Source organism: Pan troglodytes, chromosome 6 (assembly GCF_028858775.2).
Source record: "Pan troglodytes isolate AG18354 chromosome 6, NHGRI_mPanTro3-v2.0_pri, whole genome shotgun sequence".
Taxonomy (NCBI): Eukaryota; Metazoa; Chordata; class Mammalia; order Primates; family Hominidae; genus Pan; species Pan troglodytes.
The window spans coordinates 146,155,580-146,175,346 of record NC_072404.2 but is presented as its reverse complement, the minus strand read 5'-3'; the positions used below and the strand labels follow the sequence as shown (position 1 = coordinate 146,175,346).

Sequence of the window (19,767 nt, the reverse complement as noted above, 5' to 3'; positions counted from 1 at the left end):
GGGTGATTCATACATGGCAAATTAAATAAAGAGAATGCAGAGACTTTAATATCAGGCAATGGGAAACTGAAGACAAAGGACATTAAACGAGGCAAACATGCCATTCCACATTGATAACTTAGCAGTCATGACCACTCACACCCCAAATAAACCATCAAAACAAATGAAGAAAATATTTAATTGCACTTTTTGAATTGTCTTCTTAGTGGGTTCTCTAGGGATTACAATAGGCATCTTAATTTATCACAATCTACTTTATGCTAATGCTCATAATTCTGGTAAAACACAGAAACTTTACTGCACCATAGCTCTATTTTCTTCTCCCTACTTATATTTTTAGATGCTATTTATATATTTATATTGAATATACTTATGTTTTATATATTGATATAATTTGACATATACAGATATGGCATATATATGTGCTATTACATCTATGTACGTTATAAAACCAACAATAAAGTGTTATAATTATTGCTTTAAACAATCTATGTCTTTTAAATAAGAGAAGAAAAGAAAAATGTATACATTTATCCACAAATTTACCATTTTTGATGTTCTTTAATCCTTCCTGTGGATTTGCATTCCTGTCTGTTCTTGGAAAGCAGGTTTGATATCAGTTCTCTCAGGCCCTGTTTATCTGTTTATCACTTTATTTTATTTTCATTGTTGAAGGATAGTTTTTGGAACCCTTGCTTGCCAGATTTTTCTGTTAGCACTTTGAATATGTCATTCACTGCCTGCTAATTTCCACTGTTCATAATGAGGAGTCAGCTGCTAATCACATTATTGCTTCCCCTGTACATTTGTACAGTTATTTTTCTCTTGCTGTTTTCATGATTTTCTCATTGTCTTGGCTTGACTATGACATGTTTAGTTGTTAATATCTTATGTTTATCCTACCTGGAGTTTGTTAAGCTTCCCAAATTTGGGAAAATGTTGCCACTATTTCTTCAAATATTTATCTACCCTTTTATTTTTCTATCTCTTTTCTGGGATATCCATTATACACATACTGATATGAGAGAGAATGACAGAGGGCGGGGAGGGGTTGGGGTAGAGAGAGAGAGACAGACAGAGACAGAGACAGAGACAGAGACAGACAGACAGACAGACAGGGTTGACACTTCAATCTACAGGTCTCCTCTACCCCGACACACTGATTCTTGCTGATGTGATAGGCCCACTTATTTCCTTTTTCATCCTCACCTCCTTAGCCACTTGGTGGTAAGCAGTAATCAGGAAGTCCCTGAAGCTAGACAACACACCTCCATTTTGTGATTTCAAAAAAACTGTCATAGAGTTTGTTCTGTGTGTCAGTTACTTACACAACTCAATGCCCCACTGGCTCTGTGGGAGGCCATCACAGAGAACAACCTCACTCAACAGTCCTCCACTTTAATTGGCTCAGCACTCAGCTACTTTCCCTACACATTATGGTTTAAAGTAATAGGTGTTTTCAAGATTAACTAAAGATGTATTTTATTTAGGAGAGAAAGCAGTCTTCTTACACAGAAAGTTCTTATTGGCTCATTTATCCACCTCTTTGATCAGCAAATATACATCCAATCCCAGCAAAGTATCTGTCATTGTGCGAGATGCTGAAGACATCAAATATGAAAAAGACCCTGCATTTCTGTCTCTAATCTCAGTCCTTAGATAGGTCACTTTTAAAACTACGTTAAGAGTACATCGTGTGGTAATTATTAAATAACTCCTTAAGAGTGATCTCTTAAAGCCACAGCTATACATTAAAGTGGCACAAAGTAGTTTCTGGAAATAAATAATTTCTAATACTTATGTGGCACTTGTAGTGTACCATTTTAATAAGTTCCTTATCCGGTACTCAGATAAAATAAGCATGCTTTCTAGAAGGTACTAGAATCTACCAATCCACTTGAAGTTCAAGTACCAATCTACTTGAAGTACATGGCCAGGCATGGTGGCTCACACCTGTAATCCTAACACTTTGGGAGGATGAGGCAGGTGGATCACCTGAGGTCAGAAGTTCGAGACCAGCCTGGCCAACATGGTAAAACCCCATCTCTACTAAAAATACAAATAATAGCCAGGCGTGATGGCAAGCACCTGTAATCCCAGCTACTTGGGAGGCTGAGAGAGAAGAATCACTTGAACTTGGGAGGCGGAGGTTGCAGTGAGCCGAGATCGCACCCACTGCACTCCAGCCTGGGCGACAGAGCAAAATTCCATCTCAAACAAAAACAAAAACAAGCACATGACTTAAAAAAAAAAAAAAGACATCCTGTAGTTCAAATAAACCTTGCAGCTGGTAAGTCCTTCTACCAGACAGGCCCGTGTACACAAAATGGCATCTTTTTATCTTGATATTGCCAACTAAAATGTGTCATGGAGAGAATTTCTCCTTAACCACAGAATCTAAGGATTTTAGAAGACTTGGCCTGGCACTGTAACGGAAGGCAGACTGTCCTCAGATTTGCAGATATATTATTTAGAATTCACTTAAAAGAGCTGGAAAATACCTTCCTTTAGTGAGAAGATTCCAAAGGCCTAGGTAATCCTATTTTTTCTGAATACTGACATCAGCAATGTAATATTAATGTGCTTTAAGTGTCAAAAAGATCATGCGAACATTTCCAGATATCAAAACTAGATGATACAGATTTGGCTTTTGGATACCATGCCAGCATTTAGATCATGTCAATTCAAACTCAACCCTGAATTTGACTTTACGCATTTCATAAAATTGCCTTGCCTGAATATAAACAGAACAGCGGGCAGCAGTAAAATTTCCACAACATTTTTCCTCTTTTTGTTCTATTTACAGCGAGAAGTTTTTGTTTGTTTGTTTCTGCAGACACACATTTATAAATGTTCTGCTCCGCATGGAAAGTTAACACTACCAGAGTGAGTTTTGTTTTAAACATGCAAGGAGATGTTTTTATATGTACAGAAAGGGACCTAATAATTATATCAAGGAGGAAAATGGGGTAGATATGTCCTGACAAGAGTGTGAGCACAGTGGCTGCACTGAAGTCATGAGGGCTCTTGCTAACTAGGGATAAAATCTCATTATCTCCAGTTATGGGTGATAACATTTGGAAGAACACTGTTTCCAGTTAAAAGTATCCTAGTTATCTGCTCTGGAGTAATCCAAGATCCACTGAAACCAAGGCTGCTTCCCACACCCGGCTGTCATGTGTACCACTGTTGTGCTTATATTAATAATCCGAGACTTCAACTCTCGGACTTCATTTCCTCCTGACAATAGCACCATGAGTTGTTTAGGAGGAGATGACAGTTTAAAGCAACATTTTCTAAGTAACTGAAATAAATCCAGTCTCAGGTATTATGCCTAGAACACCACCAAGAAGCATGTCCTGATCCAGCTAGGTTGGGGTCATGGGTCCAGATCTAGCTACTCAATCCATTTTCCAAGATGGCGGTGGTCTGCATCAAGTTAAGAACTTGTTCCCCTTCCTAATTCCTTTGGCTGTGAACTGACTTAGAATTGAAAACATATTATTTTGGCTAAAATTTATGAGTTATTTCTTTGCCTCAGCTTGCTTTCTTAATGAGATTTAAGATTTGCTTGTACGTTTAAGAATAACTACAATGTAGAGTTAAACCCAATCATATGAGAATGGTAGATTCTTTTCCCTACAAAAAGAACCCTCCAGATTTATGGATGTCTTGCTTTGACTTACATCCGTCCATGTTGCCACAGAGCTTAGCCACTTTTTTCTTTGCCTTTCCTTGGTTCCTCCTGCATTTTGAGGGTGGTAAGGAAATATAAACATTAAAATATATATTTGATTTATTGCCTGATCCATTTTCTCTGACAATAGAAATGTCACGTCCAATAAGAAATTAAATCATTCCAATATGTCTTTGTAACTGGAAATTAATTCACTCTTTTATAAGAATTTGAAGCTATGTATTTAGAAAATATATACAGTCATTACTTTAGGAAACTGAATAAAATCCACTAGAAATTTGAGGAAAGGATCCAAGACATTTTCACAACTGTCTTCCCAGGATTCTTTAGAGTTGACTACAAAATAAGACGTGAGAGATCATAAGTCTTGAGAAATGTGTTTCATATTTAGGGCAAACAAATGTTTCCCGGCTGATTTATTATCTCTTCTTTTCTCAAAGCAGCAAAAAACACCATTATAAAATGTAAAATGGAGGAGAATGGTCTGAAGGGCCACCATGCAGCCATACGGCACAGGATCTAGATTATGCACCGCAGTGGTTCTGAAATGTGGTCCCTGGTCCAGCAGCCTCAGCATCACCTGCAAACTGGTTAGAGATGGAAATTCTCATGTCCTTCTTCAGACCAACTACATCAGAAACTGAGGATGGGGCCCAGCAGTCCCTGTCCTAACAAGTTCTCCAGGTGACCCTGATGCACACTCAAGTTTGGTACCACTGCGCTGTGATTTTTTGTTCTGAATCTGAGGCCTGCTATTGTAAATCTGCCATACTTAAAAAGAAAAAAGTTGGAAAGTCATTTTCAACTAAAAAACATTTCAAACAGAGGAAATAGAAAAAATAAAGGACTGAAGGCCAATGTCTTGGCTGCAGAAGCAGCTAATGCATTTTATTTCTAGACCGCATCCGTTATTTATTTCTTTTCTTCCAATCCCAGTATCTTGGAATTAGGCTTTATTGTATCAAAAAGAACAAACAGTCACCCACAATGCACTAGAACAACTCACAAGCCAGCATCTCATATGACTGGCTGGTACCCATGCCATATAAAACTTTAAATGTATCTCCCCAACAGGGGATGGTAGAAAATACAAACACATGGAGCAACTACTGTCTTAGAATTTAATTATGGTTAATAAAGAATACAAACGAAATGTACAATTATGAAGGTATCAGGGAAGGACCCAGTAGAAAGAATTCACTCCAGATGATTCAAATAAAGAGACCTTAGTGAAGGGAAGATTTTAGAGGTGTGGGCAAGATGAAGGAAGCAAACAAAGTAGACACAGGGACCCAGAGACCGGCGACAGCACGGAGTCACCAGCATCCTTGGATGGAAGCGACAAGGGAAGAAAATAGTGTCACCGGCAAAGAAGGTGGCCCAGTGGGAGTTGTCTTCATGGAGGGATCCAGTTACTGCCCAAGACAGAACTCCAAAGCATGAAGCTAGGATGTTAGGTATATTGTGACTTATCTCTCCTGACCTCCAATCTCCTGCCTTCCACCTGCCAAACTCAACCAGGAGCTAATGGCAAGGGAGCCCGGGTGATATAACCCACACGGGTCTAACCCCCAGGGTATGGAGCCAAGCAGAGAAGAATGAGACTAACTGGGAGGGGTGGAGTACTAGAGAGTAACAAGGATTACTGACAAATAGGACTTAGAGGCTTTGACTCTCATTTAACTCTACTTTTTTGGGAACAGGTACATGCATCATTTCTCTTTTATGATAGGCAGCTTTAACGTTGAACTCCAATTTTTAAAAGGTCTTTAAATAAATATGTACTGTTTCAATGTTGTATTAACCCTAGTGATGTCAGCAACTATGATCAAATTAATAACCATAATTATCAGAGACTTTTAGAACTTTTGATCCAGAAATGGCATTGGAACAATTTATGTAGCTAAACAGCTTTAAAATATTGTTTACATCCCACAAGAACAACTCATAAAAGATATTAGCATATTTCAATTAACACATTTTAGTAGGAAAATTATATTTAAATGACATTTTGTTATCCTCCTAACAGCTTTACAAGTAATTTTCAGACACATTTGAATCACTGCCCAGAGGGTTTTATTAGCATAAAACAACCAAATAATTTAGCAACATTTATAAAAAGTTTTGTGTGACCATCCAAATTTCTAAAGCTCTGATTTGGGTTCCGTAGTACATGTATAATCAGTATAGGAGAGGAACACAAAGTCGCCTTTCTACAACTGTCTCTACTTTATAGATAGGGACCAACAAGAAGACCTCTACCTGCAGGGCAGACCAGTGGCTTGCTGCCGCTGGCTTACACTGGCCTTGAGAGTGGATTCTGTGCCTCTCCTCCCCACTCCATATTTAGTGGCTTTACATGGATAGTTTGAAATCTGCCACAGTGGGAGTATTGACACCATGGAAACTGACAAAAGCTAGGAATAGGACTTTATTTTTTTTTAATTTTAATAAATTTTTCATTTTATTCAAAGTTGGTATAGAATTGCTAACATTTCCATAAAATAATTACTATGCTTCCATTGCAGGAAAAAATACCACAGAAAGGAATGTACTTTGCAAAAAATTGTAGTTCACCTTAAGTTTCCAAATACTTTCGAAGGCTAATGCAGCAGCTGGCAAAATAACACACAGTACACAAAGAACAGTGTATTTTACAGAGTCAGTAATGAAAACGGACAGCTCTTCAGCAGATGTGCTTCATTTTTTTCATTTTTTAAACAATAACACTTTGAAAGACACAAAAAACCAAGATCATACATGTCCGAAGAAATTCTGGCCCTGGCTTTTGCCCTGGCTGCCCTCTCTCCCCCAGATAGTCATAGTCTCACTCCCTCACGTCAGGTCAGAGCCCAGAACAGCACTCCCTCCCACCACTTTCTTCTTTGATGCTGCATTTCATTCACAGCTCACCACTGCCTCATTTTACTTTATGGATTTGTGTTTATTATCTGCCTTGTCCACTAAAGTGACAGTACCATGAGGCAGAGACTTGACATGTCTTGCTCACCACTGTATTCCCAGCAACCCAAACAGTGCCCAGCACATCATAGGTGCTCAGTAAGTACTTTTATATAAATGAACAAATGAATAATAACAGCAGTTGCTTTGCAGATGAAGGGCTGGAATAAGGAGAGCTGGAGGCTTTTCCTTCCTTCCTTCCTTCCTTGACACTGAGTGTCACTCTGTCGCCCAGGCTAAGACTTTATTATCTGTGAAAATACAGAGGCCCACTAGGCATGCAGGCTTCTCCCTGGGACCTGTAACATATTTTTTGGTTGTCTAGGATTTGCTGGGGACAGCCCTTGTCTCTACGATTCCTGTGGACTTTACTACTGAAATAAACTCTTTTTCTGGGGCTGATAATACTGGAAGTTTCCATGTTGCATGTGCAGTTAGTACCTGCACTGAGGTAGGTGAGACACCTCTACCTGGGGCCATTAGTATCACTGTGGCCCAGGCCTTCCAACTGTCCACCTCAGGAAGAGGCGGTCTCTTCAAAGACACTGCCTCACCCCCAGCCTGTCCAGGGGTACAGCTTAGCCAATCCCTAGACATTTCCCCGTGAGCCAGCATCCTCCTCCTCCTGCTGTTCTCAGGCCCACCTTCTGTTTTGCCAGAGTTGGTCTTGCTTCTCTGGTCTCTGTAAGTGCTCCTTGCTGCTTGGCAAGGTCTCTCCCAGGTCCTGCTGTCTGAGGTCCAGATTCTCACACATTTTAATAATATGTACTTTTTCTTTAATACCATCCCTTTACCTCACACCCTACTTACACTCAAGGAAGGACAGGAAGAACAATTCAGCCCCCCTCCACCACTTTCTCTGTTCAGAAGACACATGAACTGTGGCCACAAGCCAACACCCTACATTAGCCTAACCACAGTTTTCCCCTAATACTTGAAACTATGACAAGTTCTTAGCAGAATGCCAGATGTTTTTGCCCCAGGTTACAAAGGCCATTATTTCCTAAATAAAATTGAGCCTGAATCGAAAAACTCATTTAACTCTTTAGTGACATTTTATTTATGCCATTATATTAAAATAATTTAGTGTCTGTGTGAGCTATGGAGCCACCTGATAATGAAATTTCTATTTAACATTTTCCTTCTCGCATTTAGCCCATATATTATACTGAATTGCCAGGTTCAGAGAGCAAACAGAAGTTTAAATAAGAAATTACTTTCTAATTGCTGGCAAGATGGCCAAATAGGAACAGCTCCGGTATGCAGCTCCCAGCGACATCGACACAGAGGGTGGGTGATTTCTGAATTTCCAACTGAGGTAACTGGTCATCTTATTGGGACTGGTTAGACAGTGGGTGCAGCCCACGGAGGGCGAGCTGAAGCAGGGTGGGGCATTGCCTCACCCAGGAAGCGCAAGGGGTCAGGGACCTCCCTCCCCTAGCCAAGGGACGCCCTGAGAAACTGTGCTGTGAGGAACGGTGCACTCCGGACAAGATACTGCGCTTTTCCCATGGTCTTCGCAACCCCCAGAACAGGAGATTCCCTCCGGTGCCAACACCACCAGGGCCCTGGGTTTCAAGCACAAAACTGGGCGGCCATTTGGGCAGACACCAAGCTAACTGCAGGAGGTTTTTTGTTTGTTTGTTTGTTTGTTTTTCATATCCCAGTGGCGCCTGGAACACCATCGAGACAGAACCATTCACAGGGAGCCAACTGATCTGGCTCAGTGTGTCCCACCCCCACAGGGCCCAGCAAGCTAAGATCCATTGGCTTGAAATTCTCGCTGCCAGCACAGCAGTCTGAGGTGGACCTGGGACGCTAGAGTTTGGTAGGGGGAGGGACATCCACCATTGCTGAGGCTTCAGTAGGCAGTTTTACCCTCAAAGTGTAAACAAAGCCATGGGAAGTTTGACAGGGCGGAGCACACCGCAGCTCAGCAAGACCACTGTGGCCAGACTACCTCTCTAGATTTCTCCTCTCTGGGCAGGGCATCTCTGAAAAAAAGGCAGCAGCCCCAATCAGGGGCTTATGGATAAACCCCCATCTCCCTGGAACAGAGCACCTAGGGGAAGGGGCAGCTGTGGGCGCAGCTTCAGCAGACTTAAATGTCCCTGCCTGAGGGCTCTGAAGACAGCAGCAGATCTCCCAGCACAGAGTTCGAGCTCTGCTAAGGGTCAGACTGCCTCCTCGAGTGGGTCTCTGACCCCCATGTCTCCTGACTGGGAGACACCTCCCAGTAGGGGCTGACAGACACATCATACAGGACAGCTCCAGCTGGCATCTGGTGAGTGCCCCTCTGGGACGAAGCTTTCAGAGGAAGGAACAGGCAGCAATCTTTGCTGTTCTGCAGCCTCTGCTGGTGATACCAGGCAAACAGGGTCTGGAGTGGACCTCCAGCAAATTCCAGCAGACCTGCAGCAGAGGGTCCTGACTGTTAGAAGGAAAACTAACAGAAAGGAATAGCAACAACATCAACAAAAAGGATGTCCACTTAGAAACCCCATCCAAAGGTCACCAACATCAAAGACCAAAGGTGGATAAATCCACGAAGATGGGGAGAAACCAGTGCAAAAAGGCTGAAAATTCCAAAAACCAGAACGCCTCTTCTCCTTCAAAGGATCACAACTCCTTGCCAGCAAGGGAACAAAAGTGGATGGAGAATGAGTTTGATGAACTGACAGAAGTAGGCTTCAGAGGGTGGCTAAAAACAAACTCCTCCGAGCTAAAGGAGCATGTTCTAACCCAATTCAAGGAAGCTAACGATCTTGAAAAAAAGTTAGAGGAATTGCTAACTAGCATAACCAGTTTAGAGAAGAACATAAATGACCTGATGGAGGTGAAAACACAGCACAAGAACTTTGTGAAGCGTACACAAGTATCAATAGCTGAATCAATGAAGCAGAAGAAAGGATATCAGAGATTGAAGATCATCTCAATGAAATAAAGCGAGAAGACGAGATTAGAGAAAAAGGAATGAAAAAGGAACGAACAAAGTCTCGAAGAAATATGGTACTATGTGAAAAGACCAAATCTACGTTTGATTGGTGTACCTGAAAGTGACAGGGAGAATGGAAACACGTTGGAAAACACTCTTCAGGATATTATCCAGGAGAACTTCCCCAGCCTAGCAAGAGAGGCCAACATTCAAATTCAGGAAATACAGAGACCAGAGATTCTCCTCAAGAAGAGCAACCCCAAGACACATAATCATCAGATTCACCAAAGTTGAAATGAAGGAAAAATGTTAAGGGCAGCCAGAGAGAAAGGTCAGGTTACCCACACAAGGAAGCCCATCAGACTAACAGCTGATCTCTCTGCAGAAACCCTACAAGCCAGAAGAGAGTGGGAACCAATATTCAACATTCTTCAAGAAAACAATTTTCTTTTCTTTTTTGAGATGCCTCAGCCTCCCAAGTAGCTGGGATTACAGGCACGCACCATCATGCCCAGCTAATTTTTTGTATTTTTATAGAGACGGGGTTTCACCATGTTGGCCTGACTGGTCTCGAACTCCTGACCTCAGGTGATCCGCCTGCCTCAGCCTCCCAAAATGCTGGGATTACAGGCGTGAGCCACCGCGCCTGGCCAAAGAAAACATTTTCGACCCAGAATTTCATATTCAGCCAAACTAACCTTCATAAGTGAAAGGGAAATAAAATCCTTTACAGACAAGCAAATGCTGAGGGATTTTGTCAGCACCAGACCTGCCTTACAAGGACTCCTGAAGGAAGCACTAAACCTGGAAAGGAACAACCTGTACCAGCAACTGCAAAAGCATACCAAATGGTAAAGATTATCGAGACTATGAAGAAACTGCATCAACTAACGGGCAAAATAACCAGCTAGCATAATAACGACAGAATCAAATTCACACATAACAATATTAACCTTAAGTGTAAAAAGGCTAAATGCCCCAATTAAAAGACACAGACTGGTAAATTGGATAGAGTCAACACCCATCGGTGTGCTGTATTCAGGAGACCCATCTCATGTGCAAAGACACACATAGGCTCAAAATAAAGGGATGGAGGAATATTTACTAAGCAAATAGAAGGCAAAAAAAAGCAGGGGTTGCAATCCTGGTCTCTGGTAAAACAGACTTTAAACCACCAAAGATCAAAAGAGACAAAGAAGGGCATTACATAATGCTAAAGGGATCAATGCAGCAAGAAGAGCTAACTATCCTAAATATATATGCACCCAATACAGGAGCACCCAGATTCATAAAGCAAGTTCTCAGATACCTACAAAGAGACTTAGACTCCCACACAATAACAATGGGAGACTTCAACACCCCACTGCCAATATTAGATCAACAAGACAGAAAATTAACAAGGATATTCAGAACTTGAACACAGTTCTGGACCAAGCGGACCTAACAGACATCTACAGAACTCTCCACCCCAAATCAACAGAATGTACATTCTTCTCAGCACCACATCGCACTTATTCTAAAAGTAATCACATAATTGGAAGTAAAACACTCCTCAGCAAATGCAAAAGAATAGAAATCACAACAAACCGTCTCTCAGACCACAGTGCAATCAAATTAGAATACAGGATTAAGAAATTCACTCAAAACCGCACAACTACATGAAAACTGAACAACCTGCTCCTGAATGACTACTGGGTAAACAACGAAATTAAGGCAGAAATAAATAAGTTCTTTGAAACCAATGAGAACAAAGACACAACGTACCAGAATCTCTGGGACACATTTAAAGCAGTGTTTAGAGGGAAATTTATTACACTAAATGCCCACAAGACAAAGCAGGAAAGATCTAAAATTGACACCCTAGTACCAATATTAAAAGAACTAGAGAAGCAAGAGCAAACAAATTCAAAAGCTAGCAGAAGACAAGAAATAACTAAGATCAGAGCAGAACTGAAGGAGATAGAGATACAAAAAACAGTTTAAAAAAATCAATGAATCCATGAGCTAGTTTTCTGAAAAGATCAACAAAATAGACCGCTAGCCAGACTAATAAACAAGAAAAGAGTGAAGAATCAAATAGACGTAATAAAAAATGATACAGGGGATATCACCACTGATCCCACAGAAATACAAACTACCATAACAGAATACTATAAACACGTCTACGCAAATAAACTAGAATATCTAGAAGAAATGGATACATTCCTGGACACATACACCCTCCCAAGTCTAAACCAGGAAGAAGTTGAATCCCTGAACAGACCAATAACAAGTTCTGAAACTGAGGCAGTTATTAATAGCCTACAAACCAAAAAAAGTCCAGGACCAGATGGATTCACAGCCAAATTCTACCACAGGTACGAAGAGGAGCTGCTTCCATTCCTTCTGGCACTATTCCAAACAATAGAAAAAGAGGGACTCCTCCCTAACTCATTTTATGATGCCAGCATCATCCTGATACCAAAACCTGGCAGAGATGCAACACAAAAAGAAAATTTCAGGCCAACATCCCTGATAAACATCGATGTGAATATCTTCAATGAAATATTGGCAAACTGAATCTAGCAGCACATCAAAAAGCTTATCCACCACGATCAAGTTGGCTTCATCCCTGGGATGCAAGGCTGGTTCAACATACCCAAATCAATAAACGTTAATCCATCACATAAACAGAACCAATGACAAAAACCACGATTATCTCAATAGATGCAGAAAAGGCCTTCAACAAAATTCAACACTCTTCATGCTAAAAACTCTCAATAAACTAGGTATTGATGGAATGTACCTCAAAATAATAACAGCGATTTATGACAAACCCACAGCCAATATCATACTGAATGGGCAAAAACGGGAAGCATTCCCTTTGAAAACTGGCACAAGACAAGGATGTCCTCTCTCACCACTCCTATTCAACATAGTATTGGAAGTTCTGGCCAGGACATTCAGGCAAGAGAAATCAATAAAGGGTATTCAAATAGAAAAAAACGGTATTCAATTACTCTCAAATTTATTAAGAGTAATTGTCTCTCTTTGCAGATGACATGACCGTATATTTAGAAAACCCCATAGTCTCAGCCCAAAATCTCCTTAAGCTGATAAGCAACTTCAGTAGAGTCTGAGGATACAAAATCAATGTGCAAAAATCACAAGCATTCCTATACGTCAATAACAGACAGAGAGCCAAATCATGAGTGAACTCCCATTCATAATTGCTACAAAGAGAATTAAATACCTAGGAATCCAACTTACAAGGGATGGGAAGGACCTCTTCAAGGAGAACTACAAACCACTGCTCAAGGAAATAAGAGAAGACACAAATAAATGGATAAACATTCCATGCTCATGGATAGGAAGAATCAATATCATGAAAATGGCCATACTGCCCACAGTAATTTATAACTTCAATGCTATCCCCATCAAGATACCACTGACTTTCTTCACAGCATTGGAAAAAACTACTTTAAATTTCATATGGAACCAAAAAGGAGTCCACATAGCCAAGATACTCCTAAGCAAAAAGAACAACACTGGAGGCATCATGCTACCTCACTTCAAACTATACTACAAGACCACAGTAACCAAAACAGCATGGTACTGGTACCAAAACAGACATATAGACCAACGGAACAGAACAGAGGCCTCAGAAATAACACCACACATCTACAACCATCTGATCTTTGACAAACCTGACAAAAACAAGCAATGGGGAAAGGATTCCCTATTTAATAAATGGTGTTGGGAAAACTGGCTAGCCATATGCAGAAAACTGAGACTGGACCCCTTCATTACACCTTGTACAAAAATTAACTCAAGATGGATTTAAGACTTAAATGTAAGACCTAAAACCACAAAAAACCCTAAAAGAAAACCTAGGAAATACAATTCAGGACAATACCATTCATGGGCAAAGACTTCATGACTAAAACACCAAAAGCAATGGCAACAAAAGCCAAAATACACAAATGGGATCTAATTAAACTAAAGAGCTTCTGCACAGCAAAAGAAACTTATCATCAGAGTGAACAGGCAACTTACAGAATGGGAGAAAATTTTTGCAATCTATCCATCTGACAAAGGGCTAATATCCAGAATCTACAAAGAACTTAAACAAGTTTACAAGGAAAAAACAACCCCATCAAAAAGTGGGCAAAGGATATGAACAGACACTTATCAAAAGAAGACATTTATGTAGCCAACAAACATATGAAAAAAAGCTCATCATCACTGGTCATTAGAGAAATGCAAATCAAAACCACAATGAGATACCATCTCACACCAGTAAGAATGGCGATCATTAAAAAGTCAGGAAACAACAGATGCTGGAGAGGATGTGGAGAAATAGAAATGCTTTTACACTGTTGGTAGGAGTGTAAATTCATTCAACCATTGTGGAAGACAGTGTGGCAATTCCTCAAGGATCTAGAACCAGAAATACTATTTGACCCAGCAATCCTATTATTAGGTATATACCCAAAGGATTATAAATTATTCTACTATAAATATACATGCACATGTATGTTTACTGCGGCATTATTCACAATAGCAAAGACTTGGAACCAACCCAAATGCCCATCAATGATAGACTGGATAAAGAAAATGTAGCACATATATACCATGGAATATTATACAGCCATAAAAAAGGATGAGTTCATGTCCTTTGCAGGGATATGGATGAAGCTGGAAACCACCATTCTCAGCAAACTAACACAAGAACAGAAAACCAAACACCACATATTCTCACTCATAAGTGGGAGCTGAACAATGAGAACCCATGGACACAAGGAGGAGAACATAACACATCAGGGCCTGTTGGGGGGTGGGGGACTAGGGGAAGGATAGCATTAGGAGAAATATCTAATGTAGATGATGGGTTGATGGGTGCAGCAAACTACCATGGCACGGGTATACCTATGTAACAAACCTGCACGTTCTGCACATGTACCCCAGAACTTAAAGTATTATAATAATAATAATAATAATAAATTACTTTCTGTATACCTGACCAGTGGGTCTATGTCTGGGTAAGTATGAGCAACCACAAATCTCCTCTGTAAGTTCATTTCCCAATCTGCAATATGTGAACCATAATGGTCCCCACCTGGCTAGACTAAGATCCAAAATACAGCTGGCACAGAGCAAACATCCAAACACATTCATCATAATTTTCATTATTATTATTAATGTGGAAGTCCACATGTCCTCTTTCATCCAAATTTTATCTCACTTTGAGAACACAGGACCTTTCTGAGTTCAAAATAGAACTTAATTTTTCATCTCTTTTTTTTCCTACCTAGAATGTTTGGGTTTTTGGTTTTGTTCTTTTGTTGTTTTAACTTTTATAAAGAGAGATAATATAGAGGCAACAAATTTATTAAGAGTAAATTCATATTACTGTTTGGTAAAGGTCTAGCACAAATAGTAAAAGTTGTTTTGAACGCTCTCCATTCTGCTATTCTAGGGAGTGTTCCAACCATACTGAAGAAATGGCCATCTGAGGGGATGGGGAGAAGAATAATGGATTTAAGGTGGGAGAGAAATATGACCACAAAAAGGATTATATAAAAATGAGGCAAAATTGATCACCCTGGCACTGGGCTTGTTCCCCCTCTATGGGGTTTCCTCTTTTTCTTAGATCAAAAGAATTTGAAAGATTTTTGTAATCAGAGAGAACTTTGAAAGCAGAATATGCAGTTACCAGGGGAGGGCGAGATGTTTCTATCTGAGGAACACACTTCATTATTAGCACTTTATCTAATATCCATGTTAGTATCCTGCACAGTCCAATGCGTTATGCTGTAAACATTTTAAATTTATCTACATATGTATTTACTTAGCAGTAAATAAAAAATAAATAGATATTAAAAAATGAGAGTTTCCCAGACATTTAAAACATGGATAGTAGCTTAAATTTTTTACATGTCCAATATGTCAGATTCTTGTAACTGTTTTAAAGCCCTTTAGGAATAAGTCTGAACAACACAATCGTTACAAAACAGATGCATACACCTACATTGTAACTGGTTATACAAGTGTTAATACCACGACTTAGAATTTTCTTTATCTTTTTACTCCAACAGGGAGATTTGCATCATGAAAGCCTGGAGAGTTTCTCAACTAAACTCTCAGCCTCCCAAATCTAAAACCATGGCATTCATCCACTTTCATTTGCCAAATTAGGATTCTTAATGATTTTAGACCTTTTTCTGTTTTAAAGCTGAAACCAGGATTATGAGCTCCTCTACATTTTCATTGTAAATAATGCATTCTGTTACAGAGAAATTGAAGGCTCATGCTTCCTAAGCCTTTAAGCTACAAACACATTTGTCTGAATCTAATAATCCAGATAAGGGGAATTGAAATTTACAATTACCCATGATAAAGAAATACCAATTAGCCAAGTGTAAACTGCTAGCACTGAGGCAGGAAAATAGGGTCTGGAGGCAGGGAATGTAAGGCGGATTCACACTTCAGCTATGACAGGAAATATCCTCTCCATAGGGCGTACACCAAATAAATAACTTTGTAACTTTACTTCATCCTCTATTTACATACTACATACCTCATGTAACCAACAGAGTCCTCCAGAGGGTATTTAAACTCCCCAAACTTCTGTACCAGGGCCCTTGAGCCCCTAGGCTCAGGCCCGCTCCCACACTGTGGAGTGTACTTTCATTTTCAATAAATCTCTTCATTCCATCCTTGCTTTGTTTGTGCGTTTTGTCCAATTCTTTGTTCAAGAAGCCAAGAGCCTGGACACCCTCCACCGGTAACAGTATAATTGTGCTGGTGTCTCTCACAAAGGGCTTTTATTCACCCTCTGTTTTCTTTCATCTTTCTTCCCCCTAAACCAAGCTCTACTAAAACTATAATCACTGATCTTAAAGGAGATTAGAATACAGAGATGTAGGATGGGCTACAGAACAACTCATGTCACCATTAAGACAGGGTTGCAACGTCACTATGTTATAGCTCCTGTCACCCTGGGTAGAACTGTCCCTCAATGGAACTTTGGATTTACACATATCTATCTTTAGCCCATAAAGGTCATCTTACCTGAACTCCTAACGAATCAACCTATTTGGAGCAGAAGGAAGGGAACTATTGTCCAGGATGCAAATAGGCCATGTGTGCTTTTCAGAAACTAACAGAACAACCAGAAACTACCAAAAAGAGCAGGATGGCAGGGTCTGGATGGATGCTGCTGCAGGGCAGGTCCCTCCACCAGATGCACCCAAAGAGAGCCTTTAAATATTGACCATTAGTGTGAGATAAACCACTCCTCTCCCATACGGAAAACTGCAGCAGAACACAGGCTATGCTCAGATGTGCAGATGTATCATCTAAGGTTATTTACAAGAGCTAAAGAAGGTCCTCCTTTGGTGAGAGGATTCCAGAGTTATTCAATACGTCATCATCAGTAGTTAAAGAACAGTGTACTTTAAGGGTGAACAACTCATACAGATGTTCTCAGGTATCAATGCAGATAGATGTTAAGAGCTTTTACTTTTAGAAAAAGACTGCTGGAAAGGAAATTTTCAGGACAAAATGGAAAGCCAGGCAAGGATCACCAGCTTGGAAGCAAATACACAACATGGAAGAAAAAGACCATAATTAACAGAAAAAATGTCTCCAGAGGAAACAAATAATTAAGTGAACAGTTTAGAACTGGAAAAGAACATGCAGCATCTTCAGGGAGATTTAGGGAATATTTAATCCACAAAACAAAAACGGGATCCCATAAAAAAGAAACATCAGAGAACAACAACAATCAACAAAAATGGGATTGTCCACATGGAAAAAAAAAATAGTATAAGACCTGAAAAATGCAGTCAAGAAATTCTAAACAGGCAGGTGTGGTGGCTCACACCTGTGATCCTAGCACTTTGGGAGGCCGAGGCGGGCAGATCACCTGAAGTCAGGAATTCAAGATCACCCTGGCCATCATGGTGAAACCCCATCTCTACAAAAAATACAAAAATTAGCCAGGTGTGGTGGGGTGCACCTGTAATCCCAGCTACTCGGAAGGCTGAGGCAGGAGAATCACTTTAACCCAGGAGGTGGAGATTGCGGTGAGCCAAGATCGTGCCACTGCACTCCAGCCTGGGCAACAGAGTGAGACTCCATCTCAAAAAAAAAAAAAAAAAAAAAAAAAAGAAGAAAAGAAAGAAAAAAAGAAATTCTAAACATTATGGAGGATATGAGTTTTATGCAAAAAAAAGAAAAGGAAATCTGGGCTGGAATATTATGAGAGGAAAACAAGCAAGGGTCATTGAAGCGAGTTAGGAAGGTCCAATCTGACAAGAGTATTTGAAAAAGACAGTGCAGAGAAAATGGAAGGAAGGAAGTCATTAAGCACCACCAAACAAACAAAACAGGGAACAATTTCCCAGAACAGAAGGCTATTGGGCTTCATATTAGAAGGCCTCAAGTGCCCACATGCTTACACCAAAAGCACGCAGGCTTAGAATAGGTTTTCCATGGTCCCAGCTGGTGTCAAGCCATTACCCCAAACTGGCCTCCTTTACTGTGTCTCCAAGGCCTCTCTGGGTTTTAAAATAGTATCTCACCACACATAGGAAATACAACAATAAGAAAATATTTTTAAAATATACCAAAACTCTAGTGCCACCCAACTGAAGGATGCCCTAGAGACACTGACAAACTGTTTCAGAAAATTAGTCTTTCTTTTGGAAGACAAAATATTTTGGAAAACAGCACTTTAAGCAAATTTATGCTGAAAATAAACACATATACACATCCATATTTAGTTATCTGTATTATTCTAAAGTGCCTGCCTTGAAAAGCTGTATGTGCAGAGGTCTGTGGGGAGAGGGTTGAGGGCAACACAGTTTTTCTGAAATCCCCACGAAATGCAAAGTATCATGGAAAACAAATCACTTACCAAAATATTGTAACAGAGGCTCAAGAACTAGAAATTTCTGAAAGAAAGCCTATGAATACGTTTCAACTTTTACACCAGAAAGCATTCTCTTATGACAGCTTCAAGATGTACTCGGAAATTGCTTTTACTGAAACTCATTACTCTTTTAAGACTGTATAGCAGTTATTATTTTCTGACATTTCCTTGTTTATTGCTTGTTTCTTTGTGCATTGCAGGTTCCATAAAAGCTGACTTTGTGCCTGGAACATTGGAAGTGACCCGTCAGTGCTTACTGAATGAATAGGCGAATGAACAAAACCTCCTGCAATACAGCTTTCTTACCATGCCTCAAGAGACTCTTCAGTCCATCCTACTGTAGTTGCTGTTGATTGGGTTCTCCCTGAGTACTGACCCTAGGCCCAGATTCAGAGATTTCTCCAAAAAAAGAGCTTCTTTCAAAGACATCATTCCTATTGTCAACCCTGTTGGCATAGACACAAAACGTAAACGTTGGACAAAGGCAATACTTGCTGTGACAAAGGCGATATTTGTTGTAACAAAACACAAATGTCTGTCCATCAGTGGGGAACGAGAATGCTGGGATTTGAAGAGGCCAAAAAAATAATACTGCTCTCTTTCCCTTTTGAGAAAGAGAGGGGATTTTTTTTTTTTTTTGAAAAGCCATAAGCTTAGGACAGATGAAATTCAAAATCCACACTAAACTTCACTGGAGAATGTAAGCAAAATATGAGGCCACAGGTGAGCTTTCTATTTCCTTCCTCCACTCTCCAAGATGGCCCACTGATATTTGGCTGTGTCCCCAAATCTCATCTTGAATTGTAGTTCCTGTAATCCCCATGTGTCATGGGAGGGATCCAGTGGGAGGTAATTGAATCATGGGAGCAGTTACTCCCTTGCTGTTCTGTGATAGTGAATGAGATCTCATGAGATCTGATGGTTTTATAAGGGCCTTTTTCCCCTTTGCTTGGCACTTCTTCGTCCTGCCATCATGTGAAGAGGGATGTGTTTGCTTCCCCTTCTGCCATGATTGTAAGTTTCCTGAGGCCTCCCCAACCATGTGGAACTGTGAGTCAATTAAACCTCTTTCTTTCATAAGTTACCCAGTCTCAGGCAGTTCTTTATAGCAGCGTGAGAACAGACTAACACGCCCACCCAGGATTCAGTCTCCCACCTGCAGAAGCAGAGGTCCCCCAGTCGCTGTACTCCTGGCATCTTTGACGGCCAGCCACTGGGACTAAAAGCTCAAAGAGGGCAGGGCCACTTATGCCTGGT

General features: G+C 40.3%; 1 long non-coding RNA gene across 1 annotated transcript in view; it reads right to left on the bottom strand.

The window, feature by feature from the left end:
• The window catches only part of LOC134810475 (uncharacterized), a 123,518-nt gene that overhangs the window by 95,491 nt on the left and 8,260 nt on the right, over positions 1–19,767 (bottom strand). The gene's annotated exons all lie outside the window — the stretch shown is intronic.